Here is a 16,556-nt window from a genome sequence, read left to right as displayed (position 1 = left end):
TGATGGTTAGCATATGTGTTAGGAGTTTGCTTGTTATTCAAGATTCTTTGTAGTTCTTTTTAAAGATGTGTATATATATATATATATATATATATATATATATATATATTTATATATATATATATACACACACACACTTATTGATTGATTTCAAAGAGGAAGAGGGAGAGAGAGAGAGAGAGAAACATCAATGATGACAGAAAATCATTGATCTGCTGCCTCTTGCACGCCCCACACTGGGGATACAGCCCGAAACCTGGGAATCGAACCACGACCTCCTGGTTCATAGATGGATGCTCAACCACTGAGCCATGCCAGCCGGACTGTAATTCTTTTATTTTGATAATTGATAATCAAGTTTGGCTTTCTGGTATGTTGTGGGCATGTATGTTACAGAAAATAGGTGTCGTGTTTTTTGTGTTGCCTGCTGACTCTACAAATAACAAGAGAGAAATCTTTAGAATGATTTAATATCAAAAGTAGTCTAGCTTGTATGTATTTTAAGACATGTAAGCATAAATCAAATAATCCAGTTATATTAAGCCAGTTTGGATGGTGGTAGGGGAAGGGATTAAAGGAATAAAGGGGGAGGGTCATCCACAAACCCTTGGATTCACCATCTCATGAGTAGGTAAGTTAAATCCTGATTGGAAGACCACAGGAGGAAAGAGTGTGTATTTGTGTGTGTGTGTGTGTGTGTGTGTGTGTGTGTGTATGTTTAATTTTACGTTTTGTTTTTCATGATCTACTTTTAGTATTTCTTGTTTACTCCCACTTTAGATACATAATTCGAGTGCATTATTATGCTTTTGTAATATTAAAGGAAGAACTCTGCAATGTAAAACATGTTATCCTCTATGAGATCACCTCTGCTAATGTGGTCAATGTGTTTATTAGAATTCTAGAGTTTGGGCTAGTTGCTAGGCAACCACTGCTTATCCACGTGGCCACATTGAGTAGGCTGAGGGCTCTTTCATTCTCAGGACTTTTCGGTTATTGATGTAATTTTCTGGTTAAACATTGCCTTTTAAGGTGTGATTTTAATATTCTTTTAGGGTTTGTGGTTCATACCTATGCCTGAAGCTGTTGACAATGGTTAAATGTGATTATGATGTATTTTTGTACTTTTAAAAATCAGCTTTATGGAGTTATTTACATATAATAAAATATACCAATTTTAAGTGTGCCCTTTATGAATTTTGCTAACCTTTTAAAGGAGTGTAACCAACACTATAATCATGACACAAAACATGTCTATCACCCCCCCAAAAAATTCCTGCCTTCCCTTGGTAACCACTACTCTGCTGTTACTATAATTTTGCAATTTCATACAAGTCGAATCATACAGCATGTAGTCCTTTGAGTCTAATTGCTTTCTCATTGCCTAATGCTTTTTTCCCCTCCACAATCCAAATGCTTTATTGATCTGCTGAGGTGCTTACAAATACTGAAAGTCACCCAGCCCGGACTCCGCACTCACAGCCGAGGGCCGAGGGCCTGAAGGGGCAAGGAGGCGGGCTGAGTGTGAAAGTGGAAAGACTGGCCAGGCTGCTGGAGGCCTGGTCCTCTCTCCAGGCTCATCACCCTCAGGGCGCTCCCTTCTCTGTGCTCCCCTTACCATACCGTCCTGAGGAAGGGAGGGAGAGGGCTGGGCTGGCCAGGCCAGCAGGCTGTGCATCAAGGCCTGGAGAGGGGTTGGGGAAGGAGCTGTTAGGACCCTTCCCCCAGCATGCGGTCCCTGAGGGCCTGGGCTGGGGAGATGGTGGCACGTACCCTCATACCCTCAGATGGACCACAGCTTAAGCTGGGGGCTGAGCTAGGGAGAGCCATGCAATGAGTATGTAACCATGGCAATGAAGCGGTTACTCTGGTGACCAAGGTGATGGGTCTGCAAAAAGGTGATAGGGCTGAGACCCCAAGGATAAAACTTGAGGTCTCTGGCCCTTGAGCACAGTAATGAAAATATGAATGCGAGAGAATAATGGGGTGAGAGCAGGGTTTGGGAAGTACACCGCCTGAGCTTTTAGGATTCCTTTATATTGTTGTGTTTTTCATTAATTTGTTCATCTTTCTTGTTGTGTAGTATTCCACAGCTTGTGTTTACCGTTCGCTGGGCATGTGGGCTGTTTCTAGTTTGGGGCTATTACGAAGAAAGCTGCTGTGAACATGTGTGTGCCTGTGATTGTGTGATGCATTTCTCTTGGGCTGTGACCTAGGACTGAGATTGCTGGGTCCTATGGTAAGTTTGTGTTTAACTCTATCAAAACTGCCAAACTGTTTTCAAAGTGGCCGACCATTTGTGTTCAGTTTAATGTCTTTTATGTTATTCCCATTTTAGAAATTTGGAAAGTGTTTTCAGATCTCACTGCTATGTGAAGGAAGGTATTTTTAAATAAGATCATGGATGTGGGTGGGCTTTGGCAACTTTTAACATAAATGGAAGCTCTTGCCATCACCACCTTTTATCAAGGGTTTAGAGTGGTTGTTGAGTCTGTTTAATTAATTGTGTCTCCCCTGAAATACCATTATAGAAGTTGGTATATAGTATATGGGAATATAGAAAAAGGGGAAAAAAATAAAATAGAATTTCTCAGTGTTTTTCCTGCATTGGTTAGGGAAAGAGAATTCTAATGATGTGTGTGTGTGTGTGTGTGTGTGTGTATGTATATGCTTGCGTGCATTAATTTTGGGAAGTAATAGTTTTATCAACATAAGACTTTGAATAATACACAAAGGTATAAAATGCAAAGTAAAACTCTTTCTACCCTCTACCTCTTCCAACTAGTTCTTATCCTCAGAGATAACCATTTTAGACCTTTTCTAGTTTTTAAAAAAATATATTTTTATTGATTTCAGAGAGGAAGGGAGAGGGAGAGACAGATAGAAATATCAGTGATGAGAGAATCATTGATGGGCTGCCTCCTGCACACCCCACACAGGGGATGGAGCCCACAACCCGGGCATGTGTTCTGCCTGGGAATCAAACGTGACCTCCTAGTTCATAGGTCAGTGTTCAACCATTGAGCCATGCAGGCCGGGCAGACCTTTTTACTTCTGCTGATTATCCCAATTTTATATATAATGTGCTAAACTTTATTTTTGACTGATCTTTTTTTTTAAAAAAAAAATATGTTTTATTGATTTTTACAGAGAAGAAGGGAGAGGGATAGAGAGTTAGAAACATCAATGAGAGAGAAACATCGATCAGCTGCCTCCTGCACATGCCCTACTGGGGATGTGCCTGCAACCAAGATACATGCCCTTGACCAGAATTGAACCTGGGACCCTTCAGTCCTCAGCCCGACGCTCTATCCACTGAGCCATACCGGGTAGGGCTTGACTGATCTAGTATATCCCCATTGTAAAAAATTAGAAGTTTTACTTTTAATACTTATTCTCTTCATTTTTTCTTTTTTGGGCGGCCTTTATAGTTAAACTTATTGTATCACTAATTCTATAAATTACTTAGACATAACCTTGCCACTTCTTAAGAAAAAATAGTACCCCTTATAATCTTTACCTCGATTTCCTCACATTTCTTCTCCAGTTTGTTAACTGTAACATTTATTTTATGTCATAACAGTTTAATAGTTATGCTTGATTCCAAAAAGCAGCAATCACTGTTATGCTATGTGAACAATATTAACTATAAACAAAGTAGTAGGATGCATATGATGGGAGAGCATATGGACTTCTTACACGCTATTGGTACTCAAAGTCACGTCATACTTCAGTTTGGCTTCTAGTTTGGGCTATAACTTTTTTTTTCCCCCCCAGGATTTTTTAATTGCCACATTTCCCCGCTATTGGTAGAAGACTGTATATGCCTTTATAATATCACTTGGTTATCAAGTTTTGAAATCATATTATTGGTTGAAGTTCTAATGTGAATTGCCTTTTTATATGGATATGATCAGCTGATATCATGCTATTTAATTGCATTCTTGGACAAGTTCTATGCTCTCTTAGATGTTCCCTCCCCCCTTTTTCTCGGATTTATTTTGCAATTTTCTAGAGCACTTCCTGAAGTAATTTTTTCAGAAAGAGTGTGTGCGTGTGCGTGTTGTCCACACAATGTTTGAGAATGCCCTTTTCACTTTCACACCTGGCACATGCCTTGGCTGGGTATAGAAGTCAGGCTTCAAATAGTTTTCTTCAGAATTTTGAAGGTTGAATTCCACTACATTTTAGTAACCAGTTTACTGCTGAGAGGCTTGGCACTAGCATGAAGAATGTTTTGTAGGTAGCCTGCTTTGTTCTCTGGAAGCTTTTTCCCCCCATAGGACTATGAAATTAAAGAGAATAAGCTATAGTCCTTGTGTGCTCATTCTGTAATTCATTCAAACGGTGGATCCTTTGAAAATGCAGACTTTTATGTCATTCTTCAGTTTTGGGAAATCTCCTATATTTCTTTTATTATTATTTCTCTTCTGTGTTCCCTGCATTCCTTTATGTTTTTTGTTTTTTAATTTCTCTTAGAGCTTCTCTAGCAGTGCACTGTTTTAAGTTTTTTCTTTCATTTTGCCATTCCCGTTTTTTTCTCTGTTTCCTTGACCTTTTTACTATTATTCCATCCCTTCATTGACTTTTATATTTCAGTTACTACTTTATGTTCCCAGCACTTCTTTCTTTATAGGTTATGGCCACCTGCTCTTTTTTTTTTTTTTTTTTTTTTTAAATATATTTTATTGACTTTACACAGAGAGGAATTGAGAGGGATAGAGAGTTAGAAACGTTGATGAGAGAGAAACATTGACCAGCTGCCTCCTGCACACCCCCCACTGGGGATGTGCCCGCAACCAATGTACATGCCCTTGACTGGAATCGAACCCAGGACCCTTCAGTCCCCAGGCCGATGCTCTTCCACTGAGCCAAACTGGCTTCGGCTGGCCACCTGCTCTTATTTTACTTAACATAACATTAGTGTCTTATTCTTTTTTTTTTTTTTTTAAATATATTTTATTGATTTTTTTACAGAGAGGAAAGGAGAGAGATAGAGAGCTAGAAACATTGATGAGAGAGAAACATCGACCAGCTGCCTCCTGCACACCCCCTACTGGGATGTGCCCGCAACCAAGGTACATGCTCTTGACCGGAATGGAACCTGGGACCTTTCAGTCCGCAGACTGACGCTCTACCACTGAGCCAAACCGGTTTCGGCTAGTGTCTTATTCTTAGGACACTGAATAAATTTTATTTTGAAGTTTATTCTCCTCTTTGAATAATTCCTTCAATTTGCTTATTTTGTTTCTTTTGTTTTTGGGTGTTTTATTTTTTGGTGGTGGTGGTTTTCTTTAGCTATCTGGTGACACCTGTTTATCTGGATATATTTGTGAATGAAAGACTGGGATTGCTGGTAGCGGCCTCTGTTAATTTTTACAGTTTATGTGTTTCTCCTGTACTTATAACAAGTTAGCCTCACCGAGAGAAGGTTCCTATGGTAGTTTTTGTGTTCTTGAAAGCATTAGTTGAAATCTAGGGGAAACCAAATTGGTCCTTTTTTCCCTCCACCATTCTTAATTTATTCCTTTAGAAATTTCAGTGTAATTTTAATAATAATGTTGTGTAAGTTTCACTATATAATCTGTTGGTGTTTGGCTGTATTTTGGTTCAAAGGATTTCTTCCAGAAGAGCAGTATGATTGTAAACACCCTGGGCAGGCGGTTACCACCTGAACTTGGGTGTGTTCTCGTTCAAGAATAAATATGATAATGTCTGCCTTCCTTACCTCACAAACATGCGATTTTAAACATTAGGAGGCCATGCTTGCAGAGGAGTGATTTTTAAACTCATAAACTATTAATAAAGGGTACTTACTAGTATATAAGAAAGTTATGCTATGGCCTTTACTTTCAATGCTAGTCCTTTTCCTCAAACCAGTATTGCTGAATCAATTCTTATTAGCTTCTATTTAGATATAATTTCATTTTATTTGAACTTTTTAAAAAAGTTGTTCTCCAATAACTATCTTCCAAGAAAATGAAAAACAAAACAACAAAACAAAAAAAAACAACAAAAAACGCCCCAGATAATTATTAATGCTGCGTAGCATAAATCCTTTATGAGTGGCATGCAGTCAGGAAATGTTTCTCTCTGTGCTTTTTTGGAGCAGTTGCAACGTGGTGTTATTAATGGAGATAAAACATGAACATGGTATTTATTGTTGGTGCTAAAGACGACAGTAAAAGAAATGTAATGTGGCAAGCACAGGGTCGAGTGTTGGCCTGCAGCTTTCTCCTCGGGGGTCCAGGCAGGGCCCCCACAGCTCGGCTGCACAGAGGAGCCATCTGATGCACTTGAATTTATCTCCCTCTCAGACCAGCCCAGAGGTGTCCTCCGGGTGACTGATATCTCTAACCTGGATGTCAGATTTTCTTTCTTATTTTGTTTCATGATAGCTCATGGCAATGTTTGCCGTGAAGGAACTTGCTGCATTAATAAAGTTCAAGCAGCTTCAAAGGTCTACGTTGCAGAATTAAGTAGACTGCAGTAATATTGATCAAGGGCTTATTGTGATTCACAAAATTGTGTTTGCTTAACAGTGTTATTTCTTAAAAAACCCGAGTATGTAATCTCTTATAAACGTGGACAGCCAGCTCCTTGATAGCAAATTAAAATCAGTTATGTATTTCTAGTCAACTCACAATGCTACTGTTTTGAAATTGGTACCAATTGAAAGGTGGTTTTATCATTAAAAACATTTTGGTTCTGGAGAGCATGATGCTAAGTGAAATAAGCCAGTCAGTGAAAGGTAAATACCACACGATCTCACTCGTTTATGGATAATAAAGAACATTACAAACTGTTGAACAAAAATAGAGGCAAAGAAACGTTGAACAGACTGTCAAACTACAGCGGGGAGGTAGGGGAGAGCTGGGGGCGGAGGTAAGAGATCAACTGAAGGACTTGTATGCATGCATATAAATAAGCACAACCAATGGACACAAGACACGGGACGGAGGAATGAGAGCAAGTGCGGGGGGGCGGGGGGGGGTGGGGAAGGGGAAAGAGAGGAGGGGTAGAGAAGGCCAGGGGGGTGTGGGGGGAAAAAAAGACACATGTACTACCATTGTAATACCTTAAACAATAAAATTTAAAAAAGCATTTTGATTGATGAAAATGCTGTGTACATGCAAGTATAAGTTAATCCCTTACATCTTTCTTGTATTGACACCTAACAGCCTGAGTTTTCCTGTTGTGCTGTGTCTATAACCAACTTGTGCTTTCAAATAACTTTTCCCTCAGTGTGCCTGGTGCTTGTGATTTCCGATATCTCTTAACCTGTCCTCCGAGTTATATTTGTCTCATGTTTTATGAAATGCTGTGTTAGATGAACCAGAATATTAGTATTTGGTCATTCCTAGCTCAAACTTGGTAAGTCTGTTGTCTCACAAAGGAGCTTAATCCCACGATGTGAAAATGCACAGTTTTGGGGATACACCCACGTCCAAGGGCCTTTCCTTCTCCTTCACTTTGTAGGTACTTGCGTGCCTTTTGTTCCTGTCTTATGCATGAAGTGACTTTTGAAACAAATTATGAAATGATTAAGGAAAAAGAAAATGACCATATGGTTTCCTGTTTACTACTCGGCAGCGAGCGTTTTCCATAGAGAGTAGGGCTGTGGTAGTGACCCTATGTCCACGTGATCCATTACAGAAGCTCACTTGGGCTTTTTTTCTTTCTTTTTTTTAATCCTCAGCCGAGAATATTTTCCCATTGATTTTTAGGGAGAGCGGAAGAGAGAGGGAGAGACAGAGAGAAACATCGATGTGAGGGAGACACATGGATTGGTTGCCTCCCACACGTGCCCTGACCAGGGCCAGGGATTGAGCCTGCAACTGAGGTATGTGCCCTTGACCGGAATCGAACCCGGGGCCCTTCAGTCCACAGGCCAACGCTCTAGCCACTGAGCCAAACCAGCTAAGGCTCCCTTTGACATTGATGTTGTAAGTAAAGAAAAAAATGTAGAAAAATTAAATTTGTTAGTAATGACATTTAAAACTCTGAGATTTGATGTAGTATTTACATTGTGAAATTTGTTTTTCTCTTACAGTTTCAATGGCCTGGTTTGAAAAATTTAACCAGGTAAACCAAATGCAGAGAACCCTCAAATGATAGCTTTCACGTGCATTCTAGAGTTGCAGAATTCCACGGTTGCTGCTAGACACACACGCACGCACGCACGCACGCACGCACACTCACCCCCATACATACACACACACATCCATATCCACACCCCGCCCCCCCTCCCCCCCCACACACAAACATACACACATCCAACCCTCCTCCCCCCCCCCCCCACCCCTTCCCATTCAGTAGTCGAGTTTGGTGTGTTGACTGTATCTGCACCTTGCCCAATTCTTATTCAAGTTATTTTAAGCTTTTCTATGCAGATGGTCTGGTCATCTGCAGAGAGACTCTGTCCCCCTCCTTCCTTTCCAGTCCTTGTGCTTCTGGATCTGTCTGGGTTACTCACTGGTTAGGACCCCGAGTGCAATGTTCAGTGAAATTATGCTAGTAGACATTGTGGACTTATTTGGGAAAGTATGTACTTCACACCTAGTGTCGTATGAGCTGTAGGCTTTTCATGGCTGCCCTTTATCGGTGGAGCATTTCCTTTCCTGTCCTAGTTTGCTGAGTGTGTGTGTGTGTGTGTGTTTTATCATGAATGAGTGTTCGATGTTTACAAAAGATTTTCCATATCTATTGACATGACCACTTGACTTCCCTTTTCTCATTCTGCTAACATGGTGTGTTCCTTTAATTGCTGGAATCAATCCCATTTGGTCATGACGGGGTTTATATATTACCAGTTTTGATTTGCTAATATTTTGTGAAGGAGCCTTCTTCCCTTCTCTCTCTTTTTCCCCTCCCCCTCCCCCTCCTCTTTACCAGAATATAGTTCATTTAAGGTTTTGGTATACTGGTTATGCTAGACTCATAAAATGGATTGTAATAGGAAGTATCCCCTTCTTTTTGAAGGAATTTGCATAAGGTAGGTTTTATTTCCTCCTTACATGTTTGATAAAATGCATCAGTGAAGTCAGCTGGGTTGAAGAATTTTGATAAGTAATTCCATTTATTTAATAGATATAGGGCTATTCAGGTTTTCTGTTTCATCTTGGCTTGGTTTGGGTAAGTTGTGTTTTTTAAGGAATTTGTCCATTTCATTCCAGTTTTTTTTATTTGTTAGACATAAGGTTGTTCTTAATATCTGCAGGATCTATAATGATAATCCCCTTTTAAATTCTCATATTATAAATCTCTCTCTTTTTCTTTGAACTGCCTTGCTAGGTGTTGATATATTTTACTAGAGGCCTATTGCACGATATTCCTGCAAGAATAGGCCTTCCTTCCCCTGGCTTCGCTCCTGGCCGCCTGGGAGCCTGCAAGTCCTTCCTTATTCCCAGTGGAGTACTGCTCCTGTAGCTCCCTCTGCCACCCCACCCCATCCCCCTCATAGCAGGCGTCCCACCTCTCCTGACCACTTTGCGCCAGCATATGCAAATTAAACCGCCATCCTTGGCGGGTTAATTTGCATACTCACTCCTGATTGGCTGAGGGCGTAGCAGAGGTATGGTCAATTTTACATGTTTGTCTATTATTAGGTAAGATTCTTCCAAAGAACCACATTTATGCTTTATTTTCTTTGTCCTTTGTTTTCTATTTTATTGCATGTGCTCTTAATAATTTTTTTTTTATTTTTTAAAATATATTTTATTGATTTTTTTACAGAGAGGGAGAGGGATAGAGAGCTAGAAATGTCGATGAGAGAGATACATCGACCAGCTGCCTCTTTGCACCCTCCCCCTCCGCCCCCCACTGGGGATGTGCTCGAAACCAAGGTGCATGCCCTTGACCGGAATCGAACCCGGGACCCCTGAGTCCCCAGACCAACGCTCTATCCACTGAGCCAAACCAGTTTTGGCTGCTCTTAATTATTTTAATTTGCTTGTCATTTTCTGGTTTCTTAAGACAAAAGTATTACCTTTTTCCTTTTAAATAAGCATAAGAATTTAAAACTATGGATTTATCTTACTTCACTGCTTAACTGTGTCTCACAAGTTTTGATATTGTTATTTTCATTGTCATTTAGTGTAAATGTTTTCTAACTTTCCTCATGATTCCTTTGAACCTTGAGTTATTTAGAAAGGTATTGTTTAATTTCAAAATATATAAGGGTTTTTAGATATCTTAGCGTTAATGATTTCTATATTATATTAGAATGTAATTACAGAAGATACTCTGAAATTTTTTGTGACGCTTTTTAATGGTCCACCATTTGATCCCCTTGACTTTAAGCTGTTGTGGGGAAAGTTTTATAAATGCTTGGTTAACCCTTTGTATGCCATAAGCGTCTATAGGCACAAGGAGCAGACCTTCTTTAATTAAATTCACAATATCATGGCAGTAAACTGGTTAAGATAGCGCATCATCTCTTCCATATTGTGGCTGTTTTTGTTTTTAGTTCTATCAGTTACTGAGGGGGATGGAAATCTCAAACTATGATTGTGAATTTGTGCTCATGTGATAATAATCATGCACCTACCACTACATCTTCTATGTATATTTTTGCTTATTTTATTGCTTGGCATATATTTTTTTTCCTTTGCCTTTGTCAATGAAAATCTTTTATGTCCTTCAAGGCCAGGTTCCAATGTCCTCTCAACTTTTTTTTTTTTATCGTAGTCTCAAAGTTAGAATGCTCTCTCTTGTCTAGACTATGACCTCACTTCCATGCCTGTGCTTCCTTGTGGCTTCAGATCGGCTGGTTACTAAATAGACCCATTTTTTTCTGCTTCTCCCTTGAAAGCTCCCTGAGGGCCGGAACTGAGTGTGTGCTACATCTGTATTTCCTCCCCCCAGGGGTCTGCCAGTACCTTGAATGTAGTATGATCTTAATCAGTCTTCAGTGAATGGATGAGGGGGAGGAAGAAAGTTCTAGAAGTTCAAACAGCTCTGTATCACGGATTTCAGGACAAGGACGAGACGTGGGCAGCAGAGGCATGGCGGGCACACAGTTCTGGAAGCGGCCTGCGGCGCAATATAAACAAATAGTTTTCCATGTCATATAGGTTTTCAAGTCTTTCAAGATCGCTGTGCCTAGCCATTGTGGCTCAGTGGATAGAGCTTCAGCCTGAAGACTGTAGGGTCCCCCGTATTCGATTACAGTCAAGGGCACGTGCCTGGGGTATGGGCTCAGTCCCCAGTGGGGGGTGTGCAGCAGGCAGCCAATCCACGATTCTCTTTCATCATTGGTATTTCTATCTCTCCCTCTCTCTTCCTCTCTGAAATCAATAAAAATATATTTTGAAAAAGAAAGAACAACTATTTTAATAATAATAATAATAAAGATTGCTCTGATGTCTTCCCTAAAATCCTCCTTTGGAGCAAAATCTTCTCTTCTCTTTAGTCTGTTTGCTGTATGACATGGTGCCCAGCCCTCTCACACATAACCTCGGTGCCCTCCGGTGTAAACACCGAGGTTTGTCAGCATTTCTCCCAGAATGTGGTGCCCGCAGTGAGCACAGCGCTGCGGACGGTCCCTGCTGGGGAGGGAGTCACTGTTAGCGCCCACACTGCCACTGCCGGCGAAGGGCCGGCACTCCTCCGTTTCACCTAAAGGATCACGTCCAGACTCCAGGTTGTGGTCCGGAGGCTGCAGTGGCATTCTGAAACTAGTTCCTGCTTTGTCATACATAGCCATCACTGGGTGTTATTCTTGTTAGTTTTGGCCATTATTTTGCTGTTTTTTTATTTCACATATCTTTGTTACTGAGGTTTAACTTTGCATTAATGCTTTTAAGCCATCTTTTCAAGTCAAATGAATTGCTTGCTTTTGTCCTTACTCAATTTTTATATATGAGGTTTATGTCTTTTGTCAGGTTTATAAATTTTATATGTTCCTATTTCTCAGTAAGAACTTTTTGTATATTTCTAGTGCCATTGTTTTTACTAATTTTTTGTTGTTGCACACATTTCTCTTGGCTTGAATATACCTTTGAACTTTATGGTATGCATGTGATGTCATATAAAAGCTTTAAACTGTGCCCTAGATGGTTTGGCTCAGTGGATAGAGTCTTGGCCTGTGGACCAAAGGGTCCTGGGTTTGATTCTGCTTCATGGCACATGACCGGATTACGGGCTCGATCACCAGTGTGGGGCGTGCAGGAGGCAGCCGATCAGTGATTCTCTGTGATTGCTGATGTTTCTCTCTCTCTCTCCCCCTCTCCCTTCCTCTCTGAAATTATTAAAAAGATTTTTTAAAAAGCTTTACGTTGTTATGCAGTCTAATCCATCAAACTTTTCCCTTCCAAGGAGCCATTGAAGTCGTCCTTGCCCTATTTTCTTTGAGCATCATCAGAACTCAGAAAAATTGCGTTATCTAAGTTATCTACAAAATCTACAATTTTGTTATCTATAAAGCTCATTCTGTAAAAGATTCAAGCAGTAGGCTTCCTTCACTCCCACCTCTGCTACGTGTGCTGTGCCAAACAAAACCCAGATTTCCCTTAGATATTTCACAATCAGAAAGATACTTGCCAAGCCAGAAGTAGTATTTGCCTCTTGCCAAGACATTGGGATTTAAGAAATCCATCGGGCAGGATACAGGAGGAGGGATAATTAAAGAAATGACCCTTTTACACTTGGTTCTGTGTAAACATTGGGATATTTTTGCTTTGTCTCACTTTACATAAATGGCATCATAAACTCTTTACATGTCTTAGAGATGTGAGTGTGCTATGGCACTAGTTTTTGTAACTTGCTTTTAGTAAATCTAGTCTTCCCATTCATCTACTTTGCTTATACTGAAGTACTCAGAGACCATTGGGTTTGTCCAGAGGTTAAAAGGATGGGACTCAACTTCAAGTCTTAGCGTTGCCATTTATTAGTGACTATGGGCAGAATACTGAATCTCAATACGCCTTCAATTTCTCATCTGTAAAACGACATGATAATGTCCGTTTTATATGGGTGTAAGACTCAATGATCAGAATGTTTGATTAGCTCTTATCACAGTGGGTAGGACATACTAAATAGTTAAACAATAGCTGCTATTATTAAAAAATCTTACAACCTACTAGAGGCCTGATGCATGAAAATTCGTGCAAGAGTAGGCCCTCCTTCCCCCAGCTGCTGGCACCAGCTTTCCTCTGACACCCAGGACCCGGGCTGTTTTCCTCCTCCGGCCACCTGCAGGCACCTGAGACCCGGGCTGGCTTCCCTCTGGCCCTGGCTTGGTCAGAAAGGACGTCTGGAATGACATCCGGAAGACGGCTGGTCTAATTAGCATATTACCCTTTTATTATTATTATTTTTTTTTTTTTTTTTTTTTTTTTTTTTTTTTTTTTTTTTTTTTTTTTTAACACTTTGACACTTTCTTTAAAAGCTGAACATATAAACATATATCTTCCACAGAGTTTTGGAGAAAGACTTTTTCTGACTATGCAGAGAAATAAATTGACAAGATATTCAAACACACCCCACTGCCCCTACCCCTAGAAAAATCATACAGTTTTCCAACATGTGCATAACATAATACAGTCTCTTTAAAGCCTGTGTCAAAACCTTTGATCTCTTTTCAGAGATTTTTTTTATAAAAATATTTTCTTTGGTTAAGATGACATTTTGTCATAATAAGCCTATGTAGATGAGTCAAATGACAAACAAACTGAGAGTAGATACAATTTTATGGAAATATGTAGACCATCTGTGAAGGACTGTAGGAATTCTCAGCCTGGAAAAAAAGCAATTTGATTTCACATAAAACAGGCCCCCGTCCATTGCTGAAACATGCATTTCACATCGCCAGATACAGAATTCTGTGTAAAGCACTATATTCTGTTTAGGAAGATGTCTTTAAACAATCCATGTCTTCCGTCTTTTTTTTTTTTTTTTTTTTTTTTTTATTTTTTATTTATTTATTTTTTTAATTTATTTATTTATTTATTTATTTATTTTTTACATATTTTCTTGATTTTTTTTTTTATTGCCCCCCTCCCTCCCTCCCACACATCCCCTCCCTCCCCATAGTTTTATGTCCATTGGTTGTACTTATATGCATTTATACAAGTCCTTCGGTTGATCTATTATCTCCCCCTGATATCCCTACCCTCCCCACTGTAATTTGACAGTCTGCCTGTTGCTTTACTTTCTCTATATCTGTCTCTTGGTTCATCAGTTTATAAAGATCTTTATCATCCACCGATGTGTGAGGTCATGTGGTGTTTCTCTTTCGTTGATTGGCTTATTTCACTCAGCATGATGCTCTCCAATTCCATCCAGGTTGCTGCAAATGATGAGAATTCCTTCTTCTTTATGGCAGCATAGTATTCCATTGTGTAGATGTACCATAGTTTTTGGATCCAATCATCTGCTGACGGGCACCTAGGCTGTTTCCAAATTCTGGCTATTGTAGATTGTGCTGCTATGAACATAGGGGTGCATATATCCTTTCTGATTGGTGTTTCTAGTTTCTTGGGATATATTCCTAGAAGTGGGATTACTGGGTCAAATGGGAGTTCCATTTTCAGTTTTTTGAGGAAACTCCACACTGTTCTCCACAGTGGTTGCACCAGTCTGCATTCCCACCAGCAGTGCACGAGAGTTCCTTTTTCTCCGCAACCTCGCCAACACTTGTCGTTTGTTGATTTGTTGATGTTGGCCATTCTGACAGGTGTGAGATGGTACCGCATTGTTGTTTTGATTTGCACCTCTCGGATAATTAGTGACTTTGAGCATGTTTTCATGTGCCTTTTGGCCTTCCTTCTGTCTTCTTTTGAAAATATTCTGTTTAGGTCCATTGCCCATTTTTTAATTGGATCATTCATCTTCCTTTTATTTAGTTGTATAAGCTGTCTGTAAATGTTGGAGATTAAACCTTTATCAGTGGTAATATTTGCAAATATGATCTCCCACACCGTGGGCTTTCTTGTTGTTTTATTGATGGTTTCTTTTGCTGTAAAAAAGCTTTTTATTTTGAAGTAGTCCCATTTGTTTATTTTCTCTTTAGCTTCCATTGCCCTAGGGGCAGTATCAGTGAAGAAGTTATTTTGGCATACGTCTGAGATTTTGCTACCTGTGGATGCTTCTAGTATTTTTATGGTTTCCCGTCTGATGTTTAAGTCCTGTATCCATTTTGAGTTTATCCTTGTGAATGGTGTAAGTTGGTGATCTAGTTTCATTCTTTTGCATGTGTCTTTCCAATTTTCCCAACACCATTTATTGAAGAGACTGTCTTGACTCCATTGTATATTCGTGCCTCCTTTGTCAAATATTAATTGAGCATAGTGATTTGGGTTGATATCTGGGTTCTCAATTCTATTCCATTGATCTATTTGTCTGTTCTTGTGCCAGTACCAGGCTGTTTTGAGAACAGTGGCTTTGTAGTATAGTTTGAAGTCTGGTATTGAGATCCCTCCTACTTTACTCTTCTTTCTCAGAATCGCTGTGGCTATTCGGGGTCTTTTATTGTTCCAAATGAACTTTTGGAGAGTTCTTTCTAGGTCAGTGAAATATGTCGTTGGTATTTTAATGGGGAGTGCATTGAACCTATAGATTGCTTTAGGAAGTATGGACATTTTGATGATGTTGATCCTACCAATCCATGAACATGGTATGTTCTTCCATCTCCTTACATCTTCCTCTATCTCTTTTTTCAGTGTCGTGTAGTTTTCCGCAAATAGGTCCTTTATTTCTTTAGTTAAATTTATTCCTAGGTATCTTAATTTTTTTGGTGCGATGGTGAATGGAATTGCTTTTTTAGCCTCTGTTTCTGTAGTTTCACTATTGGTGTATAGAAATGCCATGGATTTCTTGGCATTAATTTTATATCCTGCTACGTTGCCAAATTCATTTATTAAGTCAATTAGTTTTTTAATGGAGTCTTTTGGGTTTTTTATGTACAATATCATGTCATCTGCAAATAAGGATAACTTTACTTCTTCTTTTCCAATTTGGATGCCTTTTATTTCCTCCTCTTGTCTAATTGCAATGGCTAGTACTTCCAGAACTATGTCAAACAGGAGTGGCGAGAGTGGGCATCCCTGTCTTGTTCCTGTTCTTAGAGGGAATGGTTTTAGTTTTTGCCCATTGAGTATAATGTTGGCTGTGGGTTTATCATATATAGCTTTTATTATGTTGAGGTATGATCCTTGTACTCCCACTTTTTTAAGAGTTTTTAACAGGAAAGGGTGTTGGATTTTGTCAAATGCTTTTTCTGCGTCAATTGATATGACTATATGATTTTTATCTTTCAATTTGTTTATGTGATGTATCACGTTTATTGATTTGCGGATATTGTACCATCCTTGCATTCCTGGAATAAATCCTACTTGGTCATGGTGTATGATCTTTGTGATGTTCTTCTGGAGTCGATTTGCTAGAATTTTGTTGAGGATTTTGGCATCTATGTTCATGAGGGATATTGGCCTGTAATTTTCTTTCATTGAGTTGTCTTTATCTGGTTTTGGTATTAGGGTGATGTTGGCTTCATAGAAGGAGTTCGGAAGTGTTCCTTCCTCTTGGATTTTTTGGAATAGTCTGAGGAGGATAGG

General features: G+C 39.5%; 1 protein-coding gene across 4 annotated transcripts in view; it reads left to right on the top strand.

The window, feature by feature from the left end:
- Window positions 1-16,556, top strand: part of AKT3 (AKT serine/threonine kinase 3) — a 168,747-nt gene that overhangs the window by 14,535 nt on the left and 137,656 nt on the right. The gene's annotated exons all lie outside the window — the stretch shown is intronic.

The sequence above is a fragment of the Pipistrellus hanaki genome (assembly GCF_964339955.1).
Source record: "Pipistrellus hanaki genome assembly, chromosome: 20".
Classification (NCBI taxonomy): Eukaryota; Metazoa; Chordata; class Mammalia; order Chiroptera; family Vespertilionidae; genus Pipistrellus; species Pipistrellus hanaki.
The sequence above is the reverse complement of the archived record's forward strand: the minus strand, read 5'-3'. Positions and strand labels throughout refer to the sequence as shown.